Source organism: Nanorana parkeri, unplaced genomic scaffold, assembly GCF_000935625.1.
Source record: "Nanorana parkeri isolate BGI_ZX_2015 unplaced genomic scaffold, ASM93562v1 scaffold66, whole genome shotgun sequence".
Classification (NCBI taxonomy): Eukaryota; Metazoa; Chordata; class Amphibia; order Anura; family Dicroglossidae; genus Nanorana; species Nanorana parkeri.
The window spans coordinates 508125-523416 of record NW_017306334.1 but is presented as its reverse complement, the minus strand read 5'-3'; positions in this window follow the sequence as shown (position 1 = coordinate 523416).

Below are 15292 nucleotides of genomic sequence, written 5' to 3'. Positions count from 1 at the left end.
AAAAGGGCGCACTCCCCCCCCCCCCCCCCTTGTGAATGAATAAGGGGTAGCCATTCACTAAAGGGTTAAATAAAATTGAAATAAAAAGACCAGACTTTTAGAAAAAATCTTTTAATTGAAAAAAAAAACACAACTGAGTCTTTTATTGTAAAAAAAATAAATCCAAAAAATTGATCCAAGGACATAATCCTAAAGTCAATCTCGACATCCAGCATTGTCGACGACGACTCAGCAAAATAAAAAAACCCTGACGCCCGCCGACCCGACCGCATGCAACGAACTCCTGCCGCAGAATGAAGAATCTGACAGAGTCACAGGATGAAAATGCAGGCACATGTGTATTTAGTCTGCAGTGCACCCTGGTAGATGTATCTATGCAAACACTTCCCACAAGGGCCCCTTGACTCTCTATTGGCCATAAGGCTGTCTATCACACTTTTTGCGACAGATAGGGAAATAGCAAAAAAATAAAGTAATGATGGATGCATAGATAGTATGACCTAGCTTTTGGGGTGCCTTCATTTTTATCCTGTGACTTATTTTTAGGTAGGAGCTCCTGACATCCCTTTCCCTATAGGCCAGTAAAATTTGCTCTTATGAAGTAAGTGGTATGGCTCTCCACAAACTAAAGTTTAAGGGTTACCATACACGTACCATACATGTTATCATCCTTTTCTTTATGTTTCTAAACAGCCTATATAATAAATGTAAGCTATTGGAAAAGGTTTGGAGTTAATTACAGTGAACAAGGCGCCATGGCAAGTTAACTGGAGGTCATTAATAAGTATTTCTTTGAATTACTATTCCATTACCCTACTTTGTATCTCAAAAATTAATATGCAGTGAAACAAATTTACTGTGTTCTAATCAGACATTTAATCATATCCTATGTAATTATGTTTTTTACAAAATATCTATCTCACTACAGAAAAGGTTAGAACTTCCCTAGAGACAATGTGTAAAATCGTATTAAGTTCAAGGCTTCTGCCAATTACTTCTAATAGGATGGACCTTTTCGCAAAACATTCATGCACCTTTACAACATTGTTTATGATGAAAGGATCCAAAGTGAAACCTAGGTAACATGAATCTATTTATTTGGGATAAAGTAGAACTTTGGTACGCTCATAGTCTTATTTATTTATGTATTTATTTATTTATTTTACTTTCATCTAAACGTATGATACTTACAGTTACAGTTTTAAAATGGCATTTACCCAGAAGTCTTTTTTTGTTCTTGAGAGTTGCTGAAAGAAATTGGCCTTTCTCAACTCTGCCAATAACTTGAAAACATAGTAATTAATTTCTATTACTTGATGGACTATTTATTTAAAAGCATATCTGAAGTTAGTTAGCAGTTCTGAGAGCTGTAAAATTCACTTGGCTTCAATATAAAGGATTAAGAAGGTATTGTGCTTACTGGGATCTAACCTAAACCTTGACTTTAAACTAAAATTATTAAAATAATGATTTTCCTAACATACCCTTTGACATGCAAATTTTGAACACAACCACTAGATGGCGCATATTCTGTGTGCATTATACAGTGACTATTTAAAGTGGGCATGGTTTAATGAAATATTTGCTAATTCATTGGCTGAATAATTTGGGCTTGTTGTTTTCTGACTTCTTTTTCCTTACTTTCCACTGTGCACATATGTTTTGTATATAAATATTGTATGTAATTAAAATTATGCAACCTAAAGGATAACTACATGAATTGCAAATCTATTGACTGTCATAGTCCTTGCATCCTCTATAAAATAAAATGACAATCTGTTGTTCTGATTTGAAGATAAGTGTTTGTTACCTTCACTGAGTGTCCTGGTTTCCGCCTACCTCTTGGGAGCCACTAGAGGGAGCTCTGGACAAGCTACTGCATTGGGTTGAATGATGCAGCCCCTCTAGTGGCTACCAAAAGTGGTTTCTTCTTAAATGTTCAGGGAAGCTGGGACCGGCAGTGAAGGAGAACACACTGATTCCTTCAAATAAAATACTTAATCATTCATACAAGCTAAAGGGACAGTGTCAGTTAGAGGATCTATAATGAAAGAGCAGTTGTTCTTTAAAATAGGCTGTCAGATTAGTTCAGTTAGGACAAATTACCAAATTACTTGGTAGAAAATATTTTTTTAAGTGAGGCAGCTGATTTTACTATTATTATTTTATATGGTGCCAACAATTTATGCAGCAATTTACATAATTGCATTCACATCAGTCCCTGCCCTCAAAGAGCTTACAATCTAAAGTCCTTATCTCACATACATACATACATACAAGGGCCAATTTAGAGAGCCAGTTAACCACTACCAGCATGTCTTTGGAGTGTGGGAGGAAACCCATGCAAGCATAGGGGGAACATGCAAACTCCTTGCAGATAGTGACCGGTAGAGATTTTAACCAGGGACCCCAAGTGCTGGAATGCAAAAGCGCTGACCGCTACACCACTGTGCTGCCCGAATGAGGGGAGTTTATGAAAACGGGAGATATTTGCCCATATTAACCAATCAGCTTCTATCGTAGAAGCTGATTGGTTACTGTGTGGCAACTGCTCCATGATTTTGTCTGTTCCAGTTTTGATATATTTCCATCAATGGGGTAAGCCTTTTTAGGATGGCATAAGGGTGTACCAGTGTTGGACACTTTCTGGGGCATCTGGCGGAAATGTTTAACTTACCAAATGTCTTTAGGTTTGAAGAAAAAGTTGCTTTAATATAAGGCAAATAGAGCCTAGAGACAATGTCTAGCCACGTGAAGGCACAGGAACAGCTTACATTTATCAGAGCAACAAGGCTTTATGAGGAGAGATGCCATAATGAAAAAGTGGTAAATTAATTTATTAGGAAGCAAAATCTAGCAATGGTACAATGCTGGACTGTAAATAAAAGCTTGTCATTAGGAAATGTTAAACTACACCTATAACCATGTCAATAATACATATGCAGAAGGGCCAACCAGAAAGGTTAGTGCACCACATCACATACAGTATGTGCATATTGAGCACCTGAAAAGTCCCATCAAATATTGCTCTTGGCTTTATATGGATAATATACATTCATAACCATGATAAAAATTCACTTAGCAAAAAAAGAGATATAATGCTGATGAAGTGGCACCAGTGACTCAATAAAATGGTGTGAGCCAAATTGAAAAAGTGAATAGGCTGCTGTTTTTTTTAATTTATTTTACCTGACAAAAGCTAATTAGCACATAGGCATTTATCCAGGACCTTCCTGTAGACAATGTCATTCATGCCAACCCTTCTAAAATCTTCCAGGTTGCCAACTCTCAAATTTTATTTACTCTGTATGAAACGCAGTAGTCAGAAGGTCTTAAATACCTACTAATTGTCTCCTAGGACCTCTATGTTGTCATTAGCCCAAGTTACAAATGCAACTTACATTCTGAACATGTGTTTTAAATGATCACACTGTACCAGCCTGCTTGCAGATATTTAGCCAGTCAAGCAAAAAAAAAAAATATATTAAAGAATTACTGCAAGGTACATAGTATTAAAACATTTTCTGGGTTTATCTTGAAAAAACACTATGCACTGTTACATAGACACCTTCAACGCATTAGTGATCCTTTTCATGCAATTGTACAGCCTGCTAAAATGAACTAGCTTAACCTAGACACAAAAACCTGCTAAGCTGAACACACTCTTACCTTATATACATTGTGTCACAGCATAAACAGTGTACACCATGCTGTGCTGGAGGGCTGTTAGAAGGAACTTTATTATTGATTGACATTTGTTACATAACTCCTCACTTGGTGTTTGCTTCTGTTTCCTTCAAGCAAGGCTAATTCTTAGAACAGATTAACCTCTACAGTCAACCCTTGTCGTCAGATGCTTTGAATGCAGAGCTTGTTACTGTTATATTTCCTTAACGTTTTTTCATACCTTACTGTTATGGTATTTTACACAGAGCTTGAGGAGGCAACAGCTTGTTTAGAATTCAGCCCAAAAATAACTTTGACTTCAGATACGTGTTTTACAGCAGGGCTTCTTTGTTTGCTGGGACACTTTGCCGACAATGAATAATGTTCAGGGTAATCTACCTGTATATATTGCTTGTCAATTTCATGATCAATATGTGGCTAAAATGTATATCTCTTGCATCGCTCTATGTGGTCCAGTCTGTGTGTTTTGTCTGAAATACTATTAGTTCTGCCCCAGGTTTCAAAAATGGATCCTTGCATGTAGATTCGTTAACTGCTGTATGAAGCTCGTCCCAGCAATAGGATACAGAGTAGATAAGAAAAATAATCAAAATATTTTTTGTATTTTATTTAGGTGGTACACTAAGCAATATGTAAAACTATCTAAAAGAGCCCATAAAAGGATAAGTTCAACCATACATGAATATAGAACTAAGTGTGAACAACATAGACATAAAAGATGTATTTATTACTTAGAAATTAAGTTATTATTATTGAGGTTTTATATAGCGCCAACAGTTTGGACAGCGCTTTACAATATAAGGAGGACATTACAGTTACAATACAAGTCAAGACAAAACGGTAAGAAGGGTCCTGCCCATGAGAGCTTACAATCTAAAAGAGAGGGGCAAGTGATACAAGAGGTGGTAGCTGTGTAGGGAAGAATTGCTTGAGAGAGTGCTAGTTCAGTGGTTAGATTGAGGCGGGATATGCTTTCCTGAAGAGATGTGTCTCTGAAGGCCGATAGAGTAGGAGACAGACGGACAGGCTCGGGTAAGGAGTTCCAAAGGATGGAAGAGACTCTAGAGAAGTCCTGGAGGCAAGGGAGGAGTTGATGAGGGAGGCAGTCGATTTTTTATCAACAGAGAAAATGTGAACACAGTGCCACTGATGTGTCATCTGAGTTTTAGCTTTTGTAAAAGTGTACTATATATACATGGATCCACAGTTGTGACAGATTAGACCATTCTTGTACTTAAACAGGGCCTAACCTCTGCATGCATTGGGAAAATTGACTCCTGCAGCATACAAATATCTAATTATGTGAGATTATAATGACCATAATTAGCATTGCATATAACTAGGGATAAGGGAGTTCAGTGCTACCATGGGTTCGAAATTAATCCTGCAGTTCAAGGTTTGCGGTCTCAGTGACAATGTCCTGAATTTCACCAGCCTGAAATCTTTGCATCCTATTGTTAGATTTTTTTTTTTTGGGGGGGGTGTATATTTTACTTTTTGCTGCTTGCTGGGGCCTTTTTTGTGTTTTGGGGTCTGCGGTGTACACTTGTTGTAGACACAGGCAAAGCTGTATTTTGTTTTCAGCACATCACCCTAATCTTGTAAGAAAAGCACCACATATACAGTAGTCATAGCGGCTATTAAATTTAAGCAATACCCTAAAAATCTCAGGCAGGTTCAAAATGGGAGGAAGAGGTTTTGCATGTAGAGGTAGTAAGGAACAAGCAGGTTCTGCGGGACAAAGCAGTGGTCAGACCGAAGCATCTAGCTAGAGGCAGGGCACATTTCTCAGAATGGCCATGTTTTACAGCCAGAACGTGAAGAAGTAAGTTGGGTGCCTGACAAAATCTTCCTCTTTTTCCTTCTGCCAGGTGCACAACGGTCAGACAAACTGGCAATGAGGAGACAGCTAAATTATCTGACCACTGGATCACTGACTTGCTGCAGGAAGATGATCTTAATCATGTGCAAGCATTTCCGATTTCAGATATAGAGGATGAGGAAAATAACACCAGGACCATAGAGGGAGAGGGCATCAGACGGGGAGCAAAAAGAGACAGTGATTTTCCAGCAGCTGAAGCTTACTGCCAAGTTGGCTCCAGTGATGAGGTGGGCATGGATGATGAGGTGGAAGCAGGGCCGGCCTTAGGCCTTTAGGCGCCCTGTACGAGAAAGCTTTACAGCGCCCCTCAGTGACCACACCCCTCAGTGGCCACACCATTTAGTTGCCACACCCTCATAACCACACCCATTTTCCCCAATATCCGCACCATTTAAAGACTCCTATTTTGTTAAGCCGCAAAGAAACATATTAGAAAGTATAATAAAAATAAAACTTTTATTCAAAGGTATTAAACTTGTAGGCACAATATAGTAAAGATTGAAAAAAGAACACAAAACCCGGACTACTTGTAACATTAATTAATTACTATAAGTCCGAATATACGAAAAATATATTCAGGCGCATAATAATTTGTTTGAGAATGTGCGGCGGCCATGTTGGCCACCGGCGTGTTCTGTGAGTGCGTGCCACCATCTTGGAAGCAGGGAGCATGACGTTGCATGACGCCATGCATGCCTTGCGTCAGGTGAAGTCACACGCCGATATTGGCCCCACCATCTTGGTGTATACCTAGATATACACCAAGATGGCGGCGCCCAACACGTGCGGTGTTATATGATGTCATGCGCCCTGCCTCCAGAACACGCCAATGGCTGAATCCAAAATAGCATACAAATTTGTTTTGTTTGATGAAACAAATGAAAACTATTTTAGTTTTCGTTCATTTCATCTGAAATGAATTTTTAGTCTTCGCACATGTCTAATAATTATACGTTTGTATGTGTGTGAGGGGGGGGGCACTTTTTTAAAATCATTTTTTAAATTTATTATTTTTTTCCATAATTTTTTATTTTTTTATTTTGTACTGTTGGGGGGCATCGGGAAATATTAGGGGTCCAAACAGACCCCTGACATTTCCCCTTTAAAATAGAAAAGAAATTGAGGACACCAAATCCTCAATTTCTTTTTCTACAGCCTCAGCACTCAATAAATGGGAAGCACTCAGTACAGAGGCTTCCCATTCAAATACTTATCAGCTGTTTCTGAATGGGGAGGAGCCTCTGTACTGAGTGCTTCTCCATATTGAGGAAATCACACTACAAACACTGGAGTGATCAGACGATCGCTATAGTGTTTGTCCTTCTCACACGGAGGACCGGTAAATATCAATGATATTTACCGATCCCCGCTCTGCCACGCACAGAGCCGCTGTCATCCTGGAACTGACAGGATGACAGCGGCTCCGATCTCCTACCCGCTCGGCCATCCTCACAGCTGCGGGCGCGGATTTTCTCCCCCTCACTGCTCCGCCATCCTGACAGCAGGCAGCGCTCCCTTCTGCGCCCCCCCCCCCCCCCCCGGGGGGGGGGGGGGGGCGGACGAGGGAGCGCTGTCATATTGGATGGCCAGCGGTGATGGGGAGAGAAGGCGCCCTGTGCGGCTGCACGGCTCGCACACCGCTAAGGCCGGCACTGGGTGGAAGACCATCAGTGGGTGCCAGCAATGGAAAAGAGTAAAGTTCTGGAGGAGGGGCAGATCAGCAACAGAAGAGGATTTTGTCCAGGGACAGCTTGCAAAGGCCTAAAGGATGCAGACATCCTAATCTATCTGGCAGCATTTTCCCGCAGGTACAGGCAAGTGCTATCTCACAGAGCTCTGCGGTTTAGACATTTTTTTTAATGCATCTTCCGCCAACTGCAGTGTATCAGCTGTGCTAAAGTACCAGCCATTATGGGGGCCACATGCCATGAGTAAACACATGAATTTGCACCGGAGAGCTCGGTGGGAGCAGCACCTCAATGAGACATAATGGCAGCAAAGGGCCTGCAGTCCTCCTCCTCAATCCTCACATTCAGCATTCCCCCCTTCTCAAGATTACCCTGCTGCATGTGCTGCAACATTTGTAGCCTCTTGTGGTAGGGAGGAAAGTCTCATAAAGGGTTTCAGAGACTCAGGATATGCCACATCAGACAGGGAAAAGGGTCATTGGGTCATGCTGAGGAGGTTCAAGCAAAGGCTTACTATTTTTTTTTAAGTAAACATTCCTATAGCCTTTCGATCTGTTGTGGCTGCTTTTTCCACCAGTCAATTCAGCTCTGTTATCACTTTAAAAGTATACTGTCACAGCTAAAACCAAAAAGCCTTTTTTTTTGTTAAAATAAATCAAATTGGGATGCTGCTGCTGTATTTAAACCAAACTAAAGGTAAAAAAATTGTTTACGCATCCAAAATATATGATGCCAAACTACGGTGTCACTGATGCTGCCCATAAAAATGTACTATTACATAAGACCATAAGGCATGTCCAAAGCATGTAATTTAACAAGGACTGGTCTCCAAAGTTGCATTAAAAGGACGGTCTGCCCACTGCACATCATTTTTTGTTTTGTTTTGTTAAATGTCCCCCATGTCAGTACCTAACTACCCATGTCATTTTTTGACAATAGCTAGCCTATTAGCCTTGAAAATGGTCAGAATTTCGTATCAAGATTCCCCAAGATTTCTATAGACTTAACTGATATTTAAGTTAGGTTTCTGTGACTCAAACTTGAGCAGATTCATTTGTTCCTATATATATAGATCTATAGATAGATCTATAGATCTATCTATAGATCTATATATATATTTATATATATAGATCTATAGATAGATCTATAGATATATATAAAACCATTGCATACCTACATCCAGTGACCTTCATATCATAAAATTGTTTGAGCACTGAGGATTCTAAGATTTAGCCAAAGGCTTGTCTGGCTAAATCCACCCTTCTGATGCTTTGAGTGGGTAGATCTGCTGATGCATGGGAAATTTTTTTAATTTTAAACTTTAGTTCCTTATCTGATACATTTATAGTTGTTAAATGACAAAAGTGACAGAAGGCAAATTAAAGTCTACTCTCATGTAAAGTCCGATCCACCCTAGGGAATATAGGGCTATTGAGTTGCTGAGTGTCATGGACAAATGTAAATTTGGGACAGGTCTGGACAAGTGCCATGGTCAAAAAGATTCTAATTGCCCACACTTCGACCTGTATGAGATGAATCAGATTTCTGCCCTTATAAAAAAAAAAAAAATCCCATCGTACCATACAGAACAAATAGCAAAAGAGAATAAAATGCCTGATACATTAAGCTGTGAAAAAAAAATGTTTTCAGTTCTGGACATAGTGGAAAAGGAAAGAGTTATTTTAATATAGTACTATCAGTGTCTTTCAATACCAATGACGCCAGTTCTCCTCATTTCTTGTTCTGATGCAGCAGACACAAAGAATGAATTACATTTCCCAGTAGGGACACCAATAAAGAAAAAAATAGCCAGGGATTCCATCTGTTCCTTAAAGTGACACTAAACTTTCACCTATTCGCTCATAGCATGCATCTGCATATTAAGCATAACCTAAAGCCTCGTTCCTTCATTTTAAAAATAAGACCTTTTAATTTTTTTCTGCTTTGAAACTCTTCTCTGCGCGCTCCCTCTGCTAGTCAGAGCAGTGCACATTCTTTCTAGATACATGCACAGCTCTCACTGCCTACAACTCCCCGTGCACAGAAACCTTATATCACTTACAAATGTTGGTTCCTCCCTCTTGCCTCCTCCTCCTCACTAAACACTCTTACGTGAGTTTCATTTATTTTAATCACACATCACTATTACTAATTGCCAAAATTGTATTTAGAAAATTAAGTTTATTTCAAATGTATATTCTTGCACAGTATTTATTTGTGGGCGGAGGCTGAGAGGAATCTGAAGAGGAGACATGAGGGTGCTTCATGCGTGCTCACTTCATTTTGCAGTTCTGATCGGGAGTGAGCACAGATCGGTGGCTACTTTTCAGTGCCCATAGGAACCATGGAGAAGAAAAGTAGCCACCCTCTAACAGGAAGTTGTCGGTGGAGAAAAATAAAGCGGTTTTTTGGGGGATTTAAAAGTGAAGAATGAAAAATGTATGTACTTGTTCATTGAGTGTTTATATAATAGAACTTAATTTTGTTTTTTGTTATATGAGTTTAGTGTCACTTCAATCTAAATCTATAAGAAAAAAATATGGCTGACATTCAGCTTCGTGCATGCTGAAGTAACCTATAAGGCATTATCATAACATTTCATTTGAGAGGTCACTTTACCATGTCTCAAGCACTATTGCAGCTTGATAACTCAGGCTTAAGGGTTTTTTTTCCATTTTAGTATGATAAACTCTGCTGCTGGTTTGATATGACAGTTATTGAATCCAAAGAAAAATCATTAAGAGAAGAAAACCAAAATTGCCCAAATCATTAAAGTACAAAAAACCTGTTTTTGAAAGCTGCATTATTTACAGTCCTCTGGGCATGATCTTATGTGGTCAATTTCCCCATGCACGCTTTATTCACTGATACTTGACCTGTGGAAATACACTCATTGTATATACAGTTACATATGCTATTTATAGATCAGAGCCTACAACTGAAATTATCAAAATAGCCTACAAAAGGTAAAACAGTTTGTGGGCGTTTCTGAAAGTTACAAACTTCAGCTAGTGTTTCATAACTGTGGCACGTCACAGCAATCTGCATGGGGTACTGTATGTAAACCTAGAAGGTTTTAAGACTGTAAGATTGAAACTTAGGGCTGTATTTATAAAACATTTGAAGAGCTGTTCACTATGTGGCCATAATACTTTTATATTCTCACTACATTTTGGCCACTAGATGGAGCCGAGGAGCAATTTCGAGTGAACAGCTTTGTGAACATTTTATAAATATGCCCCTAAATGAACTTGTCAGTTTTACCTTCAAAGATTGAGTTAGGTTTAGAAGAAGTTCAGGGCAAAAGCAGGTGTAATGTAAAACCTAATGTCCATCGTTTTTCAGGATGTGACTAGCAGCCTCTAGAACTAATGAATGTATTTAACCTATTGCCGAGACAGCAGTAAGAACAATAGTGCAGGATTCTGCTGGTTATCAGTCAGCATATCCTGCGATTCAGTAAGGCCGAAATTACACTTAAAGGACCAGTGCACTTTCAATAAATTCCTTACCTCTGCCAGCCCCTACAGCAAATAAAATAAGAGCCCAGAACCTATATATTTTTACATGCCTGGTTTGCACCACACTGCCTACCCAGGGCCAATGCAGTCTGTATTCAACCTGAGGAAAATTGTATGTCCATAGCCTGGCATATGCAGTTGGGAAAGGAGAGACTCTCAATTGTCTGGGAGGGGGCCCAGACTTCATAAGCAGTCCCGATATTGTACTTCATGGTCTGCTTCAAGAATAGCATACATAAAGGTGCTGAGAATGTGGTTGAATGTGGAAACTTTACCCTTAATCACAGTGATAGTTAATATACATGTACAACAATGAACCTCGCCTACTACTTTAAATGAAACTAGGTAAATTCCACAGGTGCACTATCATGCAAGAGACACGTGTCCTGCTGGCTTCAGAAGTAGGGTCAGAGATGGTGAACAAGACAAGTTTTTTGTTTGTTTTACTTTTAAAGATGCAGGCGGCTACAAACCATATATATCTTGCATGACTGCTTCGAGATGGAAAAGAAGAACATGCTACCCCATGCAGAGAGGTATTAGCTGCAGGCAGACTTAGGGTCAAATCATTCAGATTGACATGATAATTATAAGAGAGCGTTTAGTTGTGTGATTCCACTCTTAACTGCTGTGTTATCTAGGTTTACTTGTGCTTACACAGCATGCTCAATCAAGTTTAGTCTAAACCATTGTATATTCTATGCCTACTACAGGTGAACAGGTACTGCAGTACATATTTCATATTGCAGATCTAACCTGAAATGTGCTGGAAAATACTAGAAAATGTAGTCAGGTAAAATTGCCTTTATAAATCTCAGCAAGTGCTAAGATGACACTTGAAATTGTTCACAACCAGAAATGAAAAAGACTTTAAACTGCTCAAATTCTGTCTGAAATTGTCAAGATAAGGACCTTTTTTTACTGTCATTTTCAAATCTCCTTGGACAGGGATTGGCTTTTGACATTGATCTTAAAAATGAACAGCTGTTTCTCACCTAAAGCTTCTGTCATCAATGCTAGTATACATTAGGCTGAAAAGTAACTAGAACCAGTTTAGGGTTTCCTTTTTTTTTTTGCATTGCCAGACAATTATTTCATGACAGGGCATGCTTGAGCACTTGATGACCATTACAACGATTTCCAGTGTGCTTGTCTTACACCCTTTGCTGTATTTCACTTCTCCAGCCTCTTTTGCAGCCACTTCCAGTGATGGCCACGTGTCATGTTTATTAGTCATTCGCTATTGATTTTCATAGAGGCCTCAGAAAATTACTTCTGGGTGCGCCTTGATATACACATTTGCTGCACATCCAACACCCAGCAATGGAAGATTTGTATTATAAAAACTCCAGTCCTCATGCATATTATCCCTCTGCACCCATAGCCAAGAAAGTTTAAACTAACGAAGGAGAAAACAGGCAAATGTGCCTAGCTATAACTATGTTTTCTAAATATACTCCTATCTGTTAAACCTATTGTTTGATTTCTATGCTTTTCTTCCCTCTCGCTTTATATTTTCAATATCTTCATTCATCTTCCATACAATATCTCCTCTTCTGAAACTATGCCATACACAAGCAAATTCCCAATGGATTAATATAAAAAAGACAAGCACACTGGAAATCTTTGTAATGGCCATCAAGTGCTCAAGCATGCCGTGTCATGACATTTTTGTCTGGCAATATCAATAAAAAAAGGAAACCCTTAACTGGTTATAGTTACTTTTCAGCCTACTGTATACTAGCATTGATAACAGAAGCTTTAGGTGGGAAACAGGTGGGAAACGTGCTGAGAAAACTGTTATTACATTAGTGCATTTGGATTTTTTTCTCCACTGAAATGTACATAAAATGTTGATGCTAATATAATAGAGCTATTAAATACAATGGGGGGAATTCATCAATACTGGAGCAGACAGAATCTGGAGCAGTTGCCCATGGCAACCAATTAGCATCTCTCTTCAGTTCGCTCAGGTAAGATTTGAAAATGAGACAGAGAAGCTGATTTGTTGCAGTACAAATCTGCTCCAGATTTTGTATGCTCCAGTCTTGATAAATTCCCCTCAATGGGTTAAAAGGTAGCCTAATGTGAATGTCTAGCTCACAGTATCATGGACAGCTCATTAAAGTATCTGAAGCTTTACCTATTAGCAACTGATGAAATTCAAACCCAAACCGGACAATGACTTCTAGAATCTGATGCTGCTCTGGGGCATTACAGATATTTTGTCAAATAAACCCTTGTGAATGACTGCGGATTCACCTCTGGCCCATCCACTAACTACTGCCTGTCAAAATTTCTATAATATACTGTATGACACAGGGTTTGGCCTAGAGTTTAGAAGCTATCGAGAGAGAAAACTAATGAGTTAACAACTTTCATTTTTCCAGTGGATGAAAGATAAACTTAATGTGTTCTTGTGGGCTCCAGGTTTTTCTCAAATTTTGATAAATCGGCACTTTTTAGATTTTGAGCACATTTGAATGTTCCTATCCTTTGCATCAAAGATTACTTTTCAGACAAATTCTGGCTATTATGAACTGAAGTGGAATAAGATGTAAAGTGCGGCAGGAATGCCTGAGCCAGACCTTTGAGGACGTACTTAGAAATCTGCAGTACTTTTAAGAAGTTAGAAACTGACAACACCTGCAGAAAATATTACACGAGAAGCTTATTCAGGCTTAAATGTTACCATGGGAGCAACTGAGACAGCAATGCAACTGGAAATAAACAAGAATTATTCAAAGACATGTTTTATGAAAGGTTGTACAACACAAAGTGCTTGTAAAAATAAAAGAAACTACATTATATAAAGGTGGGATAAAGTTCTAATACCATGACTGAAATCTGAAATTTGCATTTCGTTTTATGATAATAGCAACAAAGAAACTACAGACTTATAGTACAGTTTGAAGCTGATTCTGAAGTAGCCATATACGGCCTGATTGAAGAGATGGCCTTTCTTTGTCAGTAAGGTCCCTTTCATACAGGCGATGGATCTTGCAATGGAGGAAAAAACTGAAATGACCGGACCCCATTTCAGTCTATGGGGAATGGGATGTAAAAGGATATGTGTCTATTCTGACTCTGATTGTTGTATTATTAATGTATGCCTTGCTGAGACCTCTATGCCTGGCCTGTATAAGCAGATATAATCACCACGGACAATCCTTATCAGATAGCTGAACTCACCAAATACCTTTTCATCCATGAAGATCTTGAATTAATGCTGCAGGTTTGTTACAGCAGACAACAGGATGTAGCAAATGATTGAAATGACGGTATTTGCAGGTCAACGATGGTAATGTTTCCCCCATTGCGAGCATATTACATGTGGCCATAATATAGGCAGCCATGACACTAAAAATGACTACTCAGACAAGAAGGAAGTACATCACACACAGAGGGAGGGAATTCAGAAAAGGATGGTGCTATAATCAAAATGACCACAACATGGCAGCACATGAATCAGCTATACTACTGCTCACAATGCATGCCTTAAAGGAGAACTATGGGGTTAGGGCTTTTCCCCATAGTTCTCCTAAGGGTAACGGGAGCACACAAACTAGCGTCCTCCCGTCATCCTAAGCTCAGTATACATATATACTGAGATGCCCCAGCTGAAACGGATCCCGACAATTATGTCTGGATCCGCCCAGCTGCATGAGTGACAGCTGGCTCTGCCTATCTAGAGGCAGAGCCAGCGGTACCCACCCCCTCCCCGTCCGTTCCGCCAGTCAGCGCTGGAGGATCAGAGCGGGGAGGGGGGAATCCAGCCCAATCACAGGACCAGTTATACTATAAATTAAAGCCCGCCTCCCGCGGCCACCATTCTCGTAACAAGTACTCAATGCGAAAGCCATGTGAAGGTCCTGTATGCTGCCATGTATTGGCGACAGGAAAGGAAAATTACCGATAGGTAAGTTTACAATTTTCAGTTTTCCTGACACCAATACGTGGCAGCATACAATGGGATCTAACTAGCACACAACAGGGAGGGTAATTCTGAGATATTCATTCATTTGTACCACTGGTAAACACATTCAGAAACAACTTCCCCATGGAACAGACTCCTGGACAGGCCCTGTAATGGGACAGGAATGTATACCAGGTTACTGCATTCCAGAATAACTCTGGAGGTACATCACTAAATTCTATCCGTAAGGAAACATCCTTCGGAAGAGTGAACCCAAAGATGTATCTGTGGCTCCATCTGCTTGATCAGGCACAATACATGTGACCTAGTGCAGAGCTACTTTCTAAAAGCACCAGAAAGATGAACAGATCGACCCGGAAAAAAAAAGGTAACCACCATGTTCTTGGTATAACCGGCTTGAGCAGTGAGTACAGAAAAAAGAATGGTGGCCTTGGGAGGCGGGCTTTAATTTATAGTATAACTGGTCCTGTGATTGGGCTTATCAGGACACTATCTGCAAGGAGTTTGCGTGTTCTCCCTGTGCTTGTTTGGGTTTTTTCTGGGTACCCCAGTTTCCTACCACATGCCAAAGGCATGT